Consider the following 13,353-nt stretch of genomic DNA (forward strand, 5'->3'; position numbering starts at 1 on the left):
TGTCACCTAACAAAGATGGCCTTTCTTTCTCCCCACCATCAGCAGCTGCATAGTCGAAACCAAGTTTGTCGTCCTATGAGGCTTCAAAACATGCAAACTATATACTCAAGAGGAGAGAAGACAGAGAGAGAGAGAGGAGAAGAGAGAGAGAGAGAGAGAGTCAATGTGGAAGAAGTTGGAAAAAAAAGGTACCGGAAGTAAGTCGGAGTATCGATGAGGTTGAAGAGAGGAGATGAGAGAGTGAGGGAGAAGATTTGTTGGAGGGAGAATGCTGGGTGAGAGTGTTGGAGATGACTGAGGGAGAAGAAGAAGAAGAATAAGAGAGAGAGAGAGAGACAGAGCAAGAGGCAGAGAGAGAGAGAGAGAAGATTGATACATCAAATAAATATAACATAGCACGCCTTTCTCTTTTTCTCTCCGGTTAAAGGGACATTGAGCCAGAGGTTGACCAAAACAATAAAAAAAAAAAAAAAAAAAAAAAAAAAAAAAGGGAAAACAAAAAACAAAAAAAAAAAAAAAACAACCAAACAAAAAAAATAACACAAAAAAAAAAAAAGGGAGGGCGGGGAGGGGGGAGGTGGGGAGTGGGGGGAGTAAACTCCTTATGGTCAAAACTCGATCTTTTATAATCCCCATCCGGAAATCTGACAAGAACGGACTTTGCTTTCTGCAGATCCTACTTCCATAATCCTTTGTATACATACCTCATACGCGGCTCCTTACGCCACCACAAATAAAAATATAAATAAATAATAGGAATAAATGTATGTGCCGTATTTGTGAGCGTGAAGTGAAGGTCCCTTCACTAACGGCAGCTCCAGCTAATGCAGAGGACGAGGGCGCTCTTTATATTATACATATAATATATTATATAGTATAATATTATATTATTATATATATATATATATATATATGTAAATATATTTATAATTTAAATATTTAAATAATTTATATATATATTATATATTATATAATATACTATATATTATAATATACTATATAATATATATGTATATATATATATTATATATATATATAATAATCATATATATATATTACATAGATATATATATATATATATATATACATATGTAATCAAATTAAAATTTAAAAGAACAAGATTAATTACATATCTGGTAAATAGTTTACCCATGACTGGAGTGGTCATTGGTGAATTAGGAAGCGTCCTACGCTGACAATCTTCAAATCTAGATCACGCTGTGCAATGCTAGCAGTAGCCTGGATTTGGCATTTGGATCTATCAATCAGTTTATGGAATCTGTTAAATGTGATCAACAAACACCTTCCATGGGAACGCGGTTGAACCTGCTTAACCTTGCGTCCCCCCCCCCGAAAACTTGTGAACTCCGGAGCCGGCGGATACTTACTCTTTTTTAATAATAAATCGCTGAGATAAGCTAGTGTTTCGCTATCGAACACCTGATGCTCTATATTGTTAGTTCTATTCCAGTTTATTCAAACGGAAGCGGTCTTCTGAATTAAACCATTCTCTCTTGTGATGGAGTTGAGAAGGTAAAGCTGTTTTAAGTTATCAACTTCCTCCGTTTGAACTCATCTTCCCTTAATTTCTAAGAATAATCAACTTTACTAAAGATACCAACGTAGGACGAGAAGAAAAGTAGAACCAGCAATTGCTTACGAAAACTCATTCGTAAGGAAAAGACAAAAACAATCTTTCGCTAATGCGGAAGAAAACATAATAAACATTTCTATATTGTCACGGGAAAGAATTTTTCCCCCACCAAGAACATTTAAAAAATATACGAGAATAAACAATTAATACTAAGGTACTACATATACAATATGCACTGTTGTCAGTCTTCTTTGCCTGGAAACGGATTGGAGAATGGTTACTGTGTCATAGTTGACACCGGTGTGCATGAAGATTGATGGTTTACGCTGCCCATTCAGAAATAGGGTAGGGACTGTCCTACCTGCTATTACATGGATTAGTTCCTTGTGTGTATGGGTCTTATTACAGATGAGGCCAGGTGATGTTTCCCTTCCACTGGGAGGCAATTGAAGTGCTGATTTCCATTTGTAGGGTAAGGGTATGATGGGTATCTGAAGAAAATTCCTTGTTACTCAGCCTCGTTTCTTTATTACTCATTACATCATGCCAAATTTGCTCCTAGGGCCTAGTCTCCTGGACTTGGTTAAGTTTAACCATAGTCTTCAGAAAATCCTGCCTGGACTAGAATCCCATGGAAACTAGTAATTTTTATTATAATTTTTGATTTTCCAGAAAAACAAACTACAAGTGAGTAGTTTAAAAAACTACAAACAAAACAAAAAAAAACAAAAAAATGACTCTTCTATATTTTGAATGACCTCAAAAAAAAAGTACATCAACTTTAACTTCGTATGGGAATTGCTTTCCTTCAATAATCGGAAATAAGTATCAAACGTGGAGCAGCCCTGGAATTAATTTAATTTGACGTAAGTAAAGGTGTAAATCATTTGATACCCTACTCCACACAGTACTCAAATGTTTGTACCAATAATATTGTCAAATGGATTAAGGCTAACCTGAAAGATTTTCTGAGAAAAAACTTATACACTAAAATGACGGTTAAAAATTTAGGCTAAGGTGCCTTTTAATATGGATATATAGATCTAGCCTAGGCCTCTTCAGAAATCGTTTGAAGAATTAGGCCTATGCAAAGGTTTACATGGGCTGATTTTTGACTAGGTTACAATAGGCCACAAAGTTTAGGTTAGTTTAATGAGGGTGTCAAGCTAAGGTCCTATGTAATTAAGTTTCCATGAATTTATATTACATATCTAGCCTAACTAGATTTACCAAAAATACGTCAAATTAATTCCTCATTCAAACAAGATTATAGTCTAGGGTAGACCCTTCTTAAATTACTGTATAGCCTAGTCTAAGCTCATGATTGGCAGTGGAAATTTCCATGCAGGAGAAGGGGTAGGGGTGTAACCCCAAGATGCCCTTGTAGGACGGCCACTTTTTTTGGTTACCCTTTGGCACTTGTATTTGGCAAAAAACTTTTAAACAAAACAAAACACTTATAACTACATATTTTAACAATTTTACAACCCTATCAAACACTAAGTTACAACTCAAACTAACACAAGCAAAATCTCATGAACTAACTAAGAAACGTTAAAGCATACTTTGTCATTGACAATGAAAAAATTTTCCAACGTTTACAGGTGTTGTAATCAACGTTCGACTGGGCATGCAAACTTTGCATTGGGAATCCTCGTTCTGCTACTGTTTCTTTCATGATAGTTGATCTGTTCCTAAACCTAATGAACTAAGGGTGTAATATTACCGACTTTAAAAAGCTTACCTTATGCAAATCGGACTAGATAATAATTTGTATTTAACTAACCTTGGGTAAAAATAGCCAAAAATGAAAGGGTTAGACCGGTTGGCGTCCATTCTCCACCCTCGGAGAGCATTTTTGTGAATTCCCTTCATTGTTCTGCTAGTTGTTCACCAAAAATACAGATGAAAAGATTCATGGACAGCAGCTCTCATACTCCAAAATGAAAGATAAAACAAAAACAAGGGACTTGGCCACACTGCCATGCCCACTCGTTGTCCACAACAAAAACGAAAAATTTTACAGTTGCCCAATCACTCTTTACAACAGTATGTGTTAAAGAAATTATAGAGGAGGATGATGGAATCCAATTCCTGAATAAATCACATAATCAATTAATGGAATTTTTATTTTTTACCATTACAACTATTAGATATATAAATATATATATATAATATCATATATATTATATAATATAGTATATATATAATATATATTATATCTATGTATATATTATATATAATTATATATATATATATATATATTGTATTTATACTATATCATATATACATATATATCATATATATTATATATATTATTTATTCAATAAGGATATAAGATAGATAGATAGATTAATTAATAATAAAGCCTCATTACTTTATTGAGGACGGTAGAGGAACACAGCCCTTCGTTTATTCAAAACCCATCCTCTCTCTCTCTCTCTTCTCTCGCTCTCTCCTCTCCTCCTCCCTTCTCTCTATATCTCTCCGAGGCCGCTCTCCAAGACGACTATTGGCCAAATTCTCATAGTTTTCCTTGATGAGAAACGCTATAGTGGGGTTAAAAGGTATTGATACATGTATTTAAAGCACTTCCAAAAACAAGTTCGTAAATATTGTCTCGTAGTCAGCTCTTGTAATACAAAGTGCATTCATTTTCCTATGATTTGACGGTTATACCTCGTAAGAAAAAAAGAAAGATAATGGGCTAACTCCTCTATTCTTGTTAAAGTTCTCTCTCTCTCTCTCTCTCTCTCTCTCTCTCCACTCCTCCTATCTCTCTCTCCTCTCTCTCCTCTCTCTCAATTGATGGCAGGTTTTACGACTGGGAATATGATCACACCATACATAAATATATAACATACATATATACAAATACATACCATAAACATATGAAAAGAGACCGACATGGCAGCCATATGTATAAAAACAGAAGGTCATTAGCGGCCGATATCTCCGCTAACTACCCAATGTCATACCCCTGGGGTATGACACTTTTTAGGCCAACGGGGATTGGATCTTTCTGGCCATTCGCCAACGATTTTGCACCCTTCTTGATTTAATCATTTTCAAGGTGTTTCCTTCTTCATTCTTCTTCTTCTTCTTCTTCTTCTTCCTTACATTCTTCTTGATTCTTCTTCTTCTTCTTCACAGAACTGAAAAATAATCTGGTTCTACATTCGTTGCCTTTTTTAATGGCTACTATCTCTCTCTCTCTCTCCCCTCTCTTCTCTCTTTTCTTCTCTCTTCTGTGTCGTGTAGTCTGTGGTGGTAGTGTGTGTGGTGGTTGTGTGTGGTTGTCATTTTCAATTTGTTCAAATTTTTCGGGTTTTGAGTCACTCGGGGCTTATTGTATCTATACCTGATATGCCTTTAAATTGTATAATGAGAGAAGAGGAGAGAAGGATGATCGAGGGAGAGAGAGGAAGGAGAGAGAGAGAGATGTGGATAGACCTAGGAGCGAGAGAAAGAGAGGAGAGAGCGAAGTAGCATTAAAAAAAGCACGAATGTAAGACTGGATTTTGTTCAGATGTGTATATGTATATATAATATATATATATATATATATATATTATATACTATAATATAATATTATTACTGTATATAATATAGGCAAATACCACAGGATAATGATAGGCAGAAATCCAAGGTGCTTTCGGTCTTTACTAAGGACATTTGTCAAGGAACAAATGAAATAGAGTTGGAAAGAAAAGTTATCGGTAAACAAAAAGGATGAAGAAATACCAGATGGCTAGTTATTTGTCAGAAGGGAGAAAATCAAATCGAGATAATTCATGGATTCTCGGATATCCAAAACGGTCCACAAACCTTAAAAACATAGAAAAATACAACGTTGTCTATATAGTTCCAAAACATGTAAAAAAACTGAAATATATTTAAATTTGTTGCTTATATTTATCTACAAAATTCTTCTTTCATTTATGACAGCAAAAACTTAAATTTAGAACATTTCCATTATTTGACTAGATTGATACCAGAATTCAGTGATATTCCTTTTAACTTTGGTCCATGTTTATAAAAATACCACATTGTTTTACATTTCCTGTTAGAAAATAATGTTACCTTGCAAGTCATTTATATTCAAAGAGGGTTGGGGTTAACTAAGTCCTCCCTCCAGTGGGAACAATAATACTACCCAAGATAATCTTCTTGACTTTTGCCCTTTAGGAGAACCACTTATGGGGTGGGAAAATTATTGTTACAGGCTTCTTCTTCCTCTCTCCCTCTCTCTCTTACTGTCTCTCTCTCTCTCTCTCTCACTACGCATACATTCATTACCAACACAAATACCTCATTCAGGGACCACAAAAATTGTCAATGATTGAAATTAAACAAGATAAAAAAAAGTGAGTTCCATCGCATTAACATCAGAAACCATCTATGAGCGGGGGGGGTGAGGTTGAATAAGGGGTTGGGTATGGATATACTTACCCGGTGGGTTGGGGAATGGGTGACCTCCAAAACCTGAAAGGATGTATAAAAATTCAAAAATGATGAGAGAGAGACGAGAAGAGAGAGAGAGATGGAGAGAGGGAGGAGAGAGATGACGATCGGAAAGAGAGAGGACGAGAGAGAGAGAAGAGCGAAAGGTGTGTTATTACTGGCAGTGTGCCATCAGTATGTTCATTGGTGCTGTACAGGTACCATTAATTCTCTAACATGGTAAATGGTAGACGTACCACCAATAATTGTCAACTTTTTAAGGGATTGGTTTTCAATTTAGTTGTCCCCTTTTTTAAAGCTTGATTTGGTTTTCAGAAGAAACTGTTACGAGGGGATAGGCCCATCCCAATTTAGTGAACCAGACTTAACTTAATGGAGTTTTGAACATTTTTGAAAACAAATTTTCCCGCTGAAAAAATTCATTACGCAATCATCAACAGCAAATATGAGGTTTGCGAGCCATGCTCATACGTATGTTATGTTGCAGAAACTCATTATGGTCGTACGAGGGTTAGCAAATTTTAATCAATTTTACTGCAATCCCAGGACATAGATTTATCATGATTAAAGGTGAACACGCATGCGATTGCAGCTTAATCTTTGACCAAGATCTGTGGACTTGCTGACTTGCTTTTAATTCCTTAACCGCTAAGTTTTGTTTGGGGAGATTTGATTCGTAAACTATCTGGATGTTTTCTTGATTGGGCTAATTATCGAAGGGATTTGGCGGCCATGCGTACTTGCTCTGGTTATAGACGTGGCTTTCAACGGGATACCGATCAATCAGTTTCCTTTCAGTTCCTTTTTACTTCTACCGTAGTTCCTCGTTAGAAGAGTGTTACATCCTTCGGAACTACCAATCATTTCTTTGGTGGGGATAGAAGTTCAACAACTTCCTCGAACGTGGTTCGGAAGTCATGTTAAAGCCGTTGGCGTTCCCGTTGTGAATAACCACTGGGATCCATGCAATGTAAAAGCACCATAAAAACAAAACAAACAAACAATCGGAACTACCAATCGAGTCCTGGTAGTGATTCCCAGCTCTTCTAATCAAGGAATCGGAGGAATTTATTTCTCGTGATAAGAAATTCATTTCTCAATTGTGTTGCAGGTTCCCACAGTAAGCTTGTGAGGCTCGTTGCTAAGTAACCAATGGTTGCCTGGCCCAACATAGATGGTCTAATACCTTTGGGTCAGGACCTTGGAGAGCTGTTCGTCAGCTCAGTGGTTCTGATTTAAACGCAAATACTATAAGTTTTGTTAAACTACCCCCCATTCAATTATTCTTACTCTTCCATCTTGCTCTCCCTTTCTTCTTGGAAACATTTGTTTCAGTGGGTAAACTGTTTCAAGTTGTTGCCCTTTTATACCCTGAAAAAACCTTTCGACCCTCAATTCCTGTGCTGAATGGACCTAGCAGGTCCATAGCACTAGGCCTTTGGCCATAACTCATATATTCCAATCCATGGTTAGGACCCCTTTTCACGTTGGTGGTGGTAAGGACAGGCTGTTTTGGTACCATTCGCCTCGTTTTTAAACCTTTACGTTGGCAGGTTTGGTCATTCATGTAGGGCGTATAGTCATGCTGTCCATCTTATCAAAACAAGGGCCAGTGTTCTGCAAGCTTGTAGGCTTCAACTGGCTAAAGTTCCTAGGGAGTTGGACTCTTAATTTGTCATTTTATTTCCAACAGTTCTAGTAATGAAAGGTAATCTTGTTTCCTTTCTTCCTAATAATCTGGAACCTAACCCAGCATTTTTCCTGGTCTAGATTTTGGTTTCCATTGTTTCTTAATTAATTTGCTGTTCGTGCAGTGTGGATTTGCTATTAATTACTTTTTCCCTAAACTATTAGTCATGGAATGAATGAATGCTGGCCTCCCGTTTGATTCTTCCTTCATGAACTAAGTTTTAGGCACCTTCTATGGAATTGACTTTATGTAAACACTCCATTTAAATTTGTCTTTGGGGCAGGGTGCTACTGCAGGTCCGGTAGGCAATGAAAATGTAGATGATGGAATGAGTGGAAGAGTACTAAGAATGGCGCTGAATTCCATTGTCATGGGGCGACAGCAGATGTTACAGTTAGCGGGCAAAGAGCCAGAACTGTTGTGAAAACGTACACTCGTAGAATTGTATGGAAGGGACTTTTAAAAATTGGGACTTTGGTAGGGGTTGGGTTCCGTTTATTTCATGCAGTCGACTTGCAGTGAAAGAATTAAACATTGCAGGAAGAGGTTTTCCTTGCTTACTAAATCTTTCGTACTGTGTTCCCATCCTTTCCAATTTGTTTGGGTGCGAATGGCCAAAACCCCATAGGTCCCCAGAGCTTTGGCCGTTGGGCGTAAAGTTATATCTTCAGTTGTGTTTTGAAATGTCCTCTCTTCTCTACTCTCTCTATCTCTCTCTCTCTCTATCTCCTCATCTTCTTCTCTCTCTCTGTTTAAAGTGTAACTATAAAAATGTTCGAATATCTCTCTCTCTCGATTAAACGTTTACATCAAATATGATTTCTCTCTCTCTCTATCTCTTTCTCTCTTCTCTCTCTCTCTCTCTCTTTCCTCCTCTCCTCTCTCTCTCTGCTAACAATGTTTAATGAAAAAAAAAAAAAATTTTCAAAAAAAATTTTCCTCCAATGTTGAGGAAAATCCATTAATTTTCTAGAATTATTTCTGTGAACAATGACTATATAACACATACTGGTGATTCCTTTATGAGCTCCAAGGAGGCTAAAGTTTTGGTATGTTGGTCCTCAACTTGGCAGATGTTGAAAGGTGCTTTTTACTCCTCTAATCCTGGGGGGCGGGTTTTTTACAGCAACGTTCAACGCGCTCGAGAGGGAGGTATCCAACAGCAAAGCTGAAGCTCTGGTAAAAAGTGCCCAAAATGGACTTGTCATACTTTCGGTGCATTGCAAAAATGAGGGGACGTGGTAGTACCTCTAGGCACTTGGCTCAATGAGCAGGATTGATTAGTCGAAGGTCGAGACGTGGGGGAGGAGAGGAAAACCTGACTTGCAGTAAGCAGTTGAGGAGTAGAAAGGCGGTGAAAAGGGAAAAGGGGGGAGAAAGAGATAAGTCAGACTTGCAAATCAGTCCAGTGTTTGGAAAGGAGGGGCGGGAGGCATAAAACCGTGGCTGGTTTTGATGTGAGGCAAGTTAGTAAAAGGCCACCTGAAATATGTAAGTTTGAAAGCCTCGGATTCACTTTTTATTAGTTATACATGAGTACCTAATCCTGCCAGGCAGTATCAAATTAACAAACTGCATCCTCCAGTTGTTAGTCGGTGTAAACCACAGGAGGTTACGTGTATGGTTAATTTACAAAGTGAATGTGAGAAGCTTTTGGTTGTGGGGATGTTTTATTGACCTTGACCAAAGCAGAAAGGGAAAGGGTCCATGATGATGATATGCAAAAGAAATATTAAGAGGACCTTTTATGCCATGTCTAGTTGTAATACGCCATAAATGAGATGAAGCTAACTTTTCCCCATTTATGGGTTGAATTATGGTAATGACCAAGTAAATGACCAATCTTGATGTGGGTTTTCGAAAACCAAAGGAAAAGAGCAATTTAAGAGATTTTTCGTTGAAAACCTCATCATGAATATGGGCACAGGGTGATTTGAGCATTTGGCTATTGAAGTGGCAGATTGTTGTAGGTTCTGGTTGGTTCTGTACAGTGCTTACATGGTAAGGAGGAGTTGGGCGGCTGTTACCAGTACTGCGGTTTGCACAGCTCGGTGGGGATGGTGGTGTGGTCTTCTAACCTTTGCAAAATGAAAAGGTAATGACTTTCAAAATAGCTAGACTTGGTGGAAACTGTAGGGGGCCATTTAGAATAACTCTCAAAGTGTAGGAAAACAACTCCAGAGCACTTGTATTGTAATGACCACCCGTATAGTTATTGTGTTCAAATACTTGTGGATGGAAAAATAATTGATTTACCAATGTAGTTTTTTTGTGAAAGTTAATACTGTAAAAAGTTGCTGGCATCATGTACATATTATGATTCTTAGTTGCATGTTCATGTGCTGGTTAACAATGGCTCAGGGGTGGGATAACTGGTGAACGTATACATTAATTACAATCCTAGGCCTTTCGTTCCAGGACACTCCCAAAATCAGCAAAAAAAGGCCGGCAAAGGCAGAGGCAAGCTGGGGTGGAAACTACCCCATCAAGATGAAAACTCCCAAAGAAGGCAAAGAATCCAAAGGTCAGAAAGCTGCCCCAGTCCAGTATTGTACCAAAAGGACCTCCCAAAAAATAAAGTGGACTGCCAGCCCCCGCCACAGAGTGACGTTGCAAAACGGATCGCCCAACACAAATGGCCACCAACCACAACGCGGTGGTTTCGGAAGGGGCGGTCAACGAGGGGGCTTTAGGGGAGGCCAGATGGAACCACCTTACGTGCGTGGCTCGTTGTTTTTTTTTCATGAGGACCGTTGGCTCAATTTGGTTGGAGGGAGGACGTGGAGTGGTGCCTTCAGAGGAACGCTGGCTCGTTCGGAGGAGGACGTGGTGGTGGCTTCAGGGGGGGTTGTTGGGTTCAGAGGAGGCTTCAGAGGAGGATTCGGGGAGGTGGGGGATTCAGTGGAGGGGACGTGGGGTGGCAGAGTAAGTATTTGTTGTTAATTCTCTCCTCCTCTCTCTTCTCTCTCTCTCTCTCTCTCTCTCTTCTCTCAATGTTTCAATATGTAACAGAATTTTTTTTTTGTTTTTTTTGCGGGGGGAGGGGGGGGGGGGGGAGGGGGGGGGGGGGTTGGGCTGCTCTGTTCCAATGTTCTGCTTGCCTGCGTAGAATCCCTTTCAAATTTAAAGCTTTCTTTAACTAGTGGCTTAAAAATTTATTGCAGGACTCAGGGAGGAAAAGTAACCACAGAGCTGTGTACCTTCAACTTCGAAATAATGGATGTCGAACGGCAATGGTCCCGCCCAGGTCCATCATAGAGAAGTTCGGTGATGCCAGTTCAAGTTTCATTTGGGAAGGTTGGTAATCAACAGGTGTTCCCTTCGACTTTCTTTTTTCAATGTTAATCTTACATATGTGCATAAATTTGGCTGGTGTTGTAATCCATGATGATTGATTTAATGAGAAAGGAATGTAGTTGCTGTGTGAAAAATACGTTTTTGTTCTGTCGTTGAAAAAGCCAGGGTTGGTTTTGATGTAACCCACAAGTTTACTAAATGAGCAAAGAGTTGACCATGCAATGGGTTTTAGGTTTCTGGCATTGATGCTTAACCTTTTAGGACCCAAGCAAGGCATATTTCCACAAAACCACAAGGAAGAATGATATAACCAGACAGAAACGAGTTTGAAATAATGTTCATTGTTCTAAGGAAAGTGTTTGGTTAAGAATGGTTTTATCAATCTGGGTTGCCCCACCAAGAAATAAGTTAAGATTCTAGGTTGTATTAAAAGTCATTTCTTAATTGCAAATTGTTCCGCATGTTTACAGAGGGTTCATAATACATTGCAAAGATGAGGCCACAGCAGAGGAGCGGAAAGGACAAGGAAGGAAGGCTGCCGAAATTACTTTTGCCGGTATCAAAACCAGTTTGGGGTGATAACGCATATGACAGATTAGCGGGGGCGGGATAATAGGAAATTATGGTGCAGATTCACAGTAAAGTTACTTTTATGGAGGTTTTACTATTTGAGTTTGTGGAGTGGATGTTAATTAATTTCCAATTTTCTAATGTTCTGACCATAAGAAAAAAAAAAGGTTAGGGTCTTTGTGTTTTTTTTTTTTTTTTTTTTTTTTTTTTTTTTCGGGGGGGGGGGGGCAGAAAGGGGGGAATTCTTACCCGTTAAAGGGTTATTTATGTAAAATTTTACTAAACAATCCTCAAAAAAATAAATGGTAAATGGATGGTCACAATGATTTGCCATCCTGGCAGTTTTCAAATGTAGGGGGTTGGTAAGGGTTTGTAGTAGAAATCTTTTAGTCCCCCAGTGACGTTTTCCCATTTTATATCTTGGGCATTGATATTTTCTAGTTTGTTTTGATTTTTGATAAGTTAATTACTACTTACAATCCGGTTAGCTAATACATTCATCCTTCCAGGAAAAGATTCAATGGCAGATGGGTGCTGAAGGTGCTCCCAGTTAAAAAACAGGAAGGGTAAGCTTGCTGTCCACATCAACTAAGGAATTATACTGAAAGGGTTAGCATTTGTAATCAATAGGAGAAAAGCAAAGCTCATCACTAGTGATTTAGTTTGACCCACTAATGTGTTTTCCTAGAAAATGAAATGGCAAAGCAGTGTTCCTTAGATCCACCCAGATGGGACTCCAGTTCCACCAAACTTTTCCCGTTGGGTAGCGCTGGCTGAATGAGTCATTGATATGCGAGGACATTGGTATCTCCTCCTGTCAAACCAGACCTCTCTAGGTCACCACTCAAACTGCAATTCTTTTCGCTTGCTTGGGAGAGCTCGAAATGGAATGACAAGCAAGAAGAGAAGGCTTTCCCAGTTGCTATGTGGTTATGCTAGAGGGATAGGCGTTGGTGTTGGGGACAAAGCTCCGTTTTTTTTCGTTGAATCTGTCATTTCACGAAGGGGAGGGATTGCGAAGTTCCGTCCAGGTGAATCTGATACTTTTTGGACTTCCCTTGCAGTATCCCTTCCTAAGGGGTTCCCACTAGCTGCAGCCTCCTCTCACTTCCTTTTACTGTACCTCCTTTGGTGTTCTCTTTCTACCATCTTCCATTTCCTCAACTTCTGACAGGTGCTTAGTAGAGAAGCTAAAAAACCAACCTCCCTACTTTCAATGTCCCTTGATACATACTACTTCTGAATGACATAGGTTCCATCCACTGACTTTGGCTGTTAGTTCCATATTTTATTAGTTGAGTCAATTATCCTTTGATTATTATTACAATATTATTATACAATTTAATTAAGTTGAATTTACGCAAGGTCCCAGCACTTGGAATTTGGTGGTGGAGTTCCATGTTCTAGTTATTGAATCAGGTATCTTTTTTTTTTTTTTTGTTTTTTATTACTATTTTTTATGAATTAATTAAGTTGAATTTGACGTAGGTCCTACGCACTTGGGAACAATGGCCCGAGTTCCATGTTCTGTTCTATTCTTTAAATCAGTATAACTTTTTATTATTAAATTAAAAGGTGAATCTAATTTTTTTAATTTTTTTGGTTGGAAATGCAGAAACAGGAAGAGGAATGGAAGGATGATGAAGATGATGATGATGATGAAGAGGACGGAGGCAAGATGAAAGGAAGGGGAACAGGCTGACGACGACCAAAGGTAAAAAGGGCGCCAGCAGCAGCT

The sequence above is a fragment of the Macrobrachium nipponense genome, chromosome 27 (assembly GCF_015104395.2).
Source record: "Macrobrachium nipponense isolate FS-2020 chromosome 27, ASM1510439v2, whole genome shotgun sequence".
Taxonomy (NCBI): Eukaryota; Metazoa; Arthropoda; class Malacostraca; order Decapoda; family Palaemonidae; genus Macrobrachium; species Macrobrachium nipponense.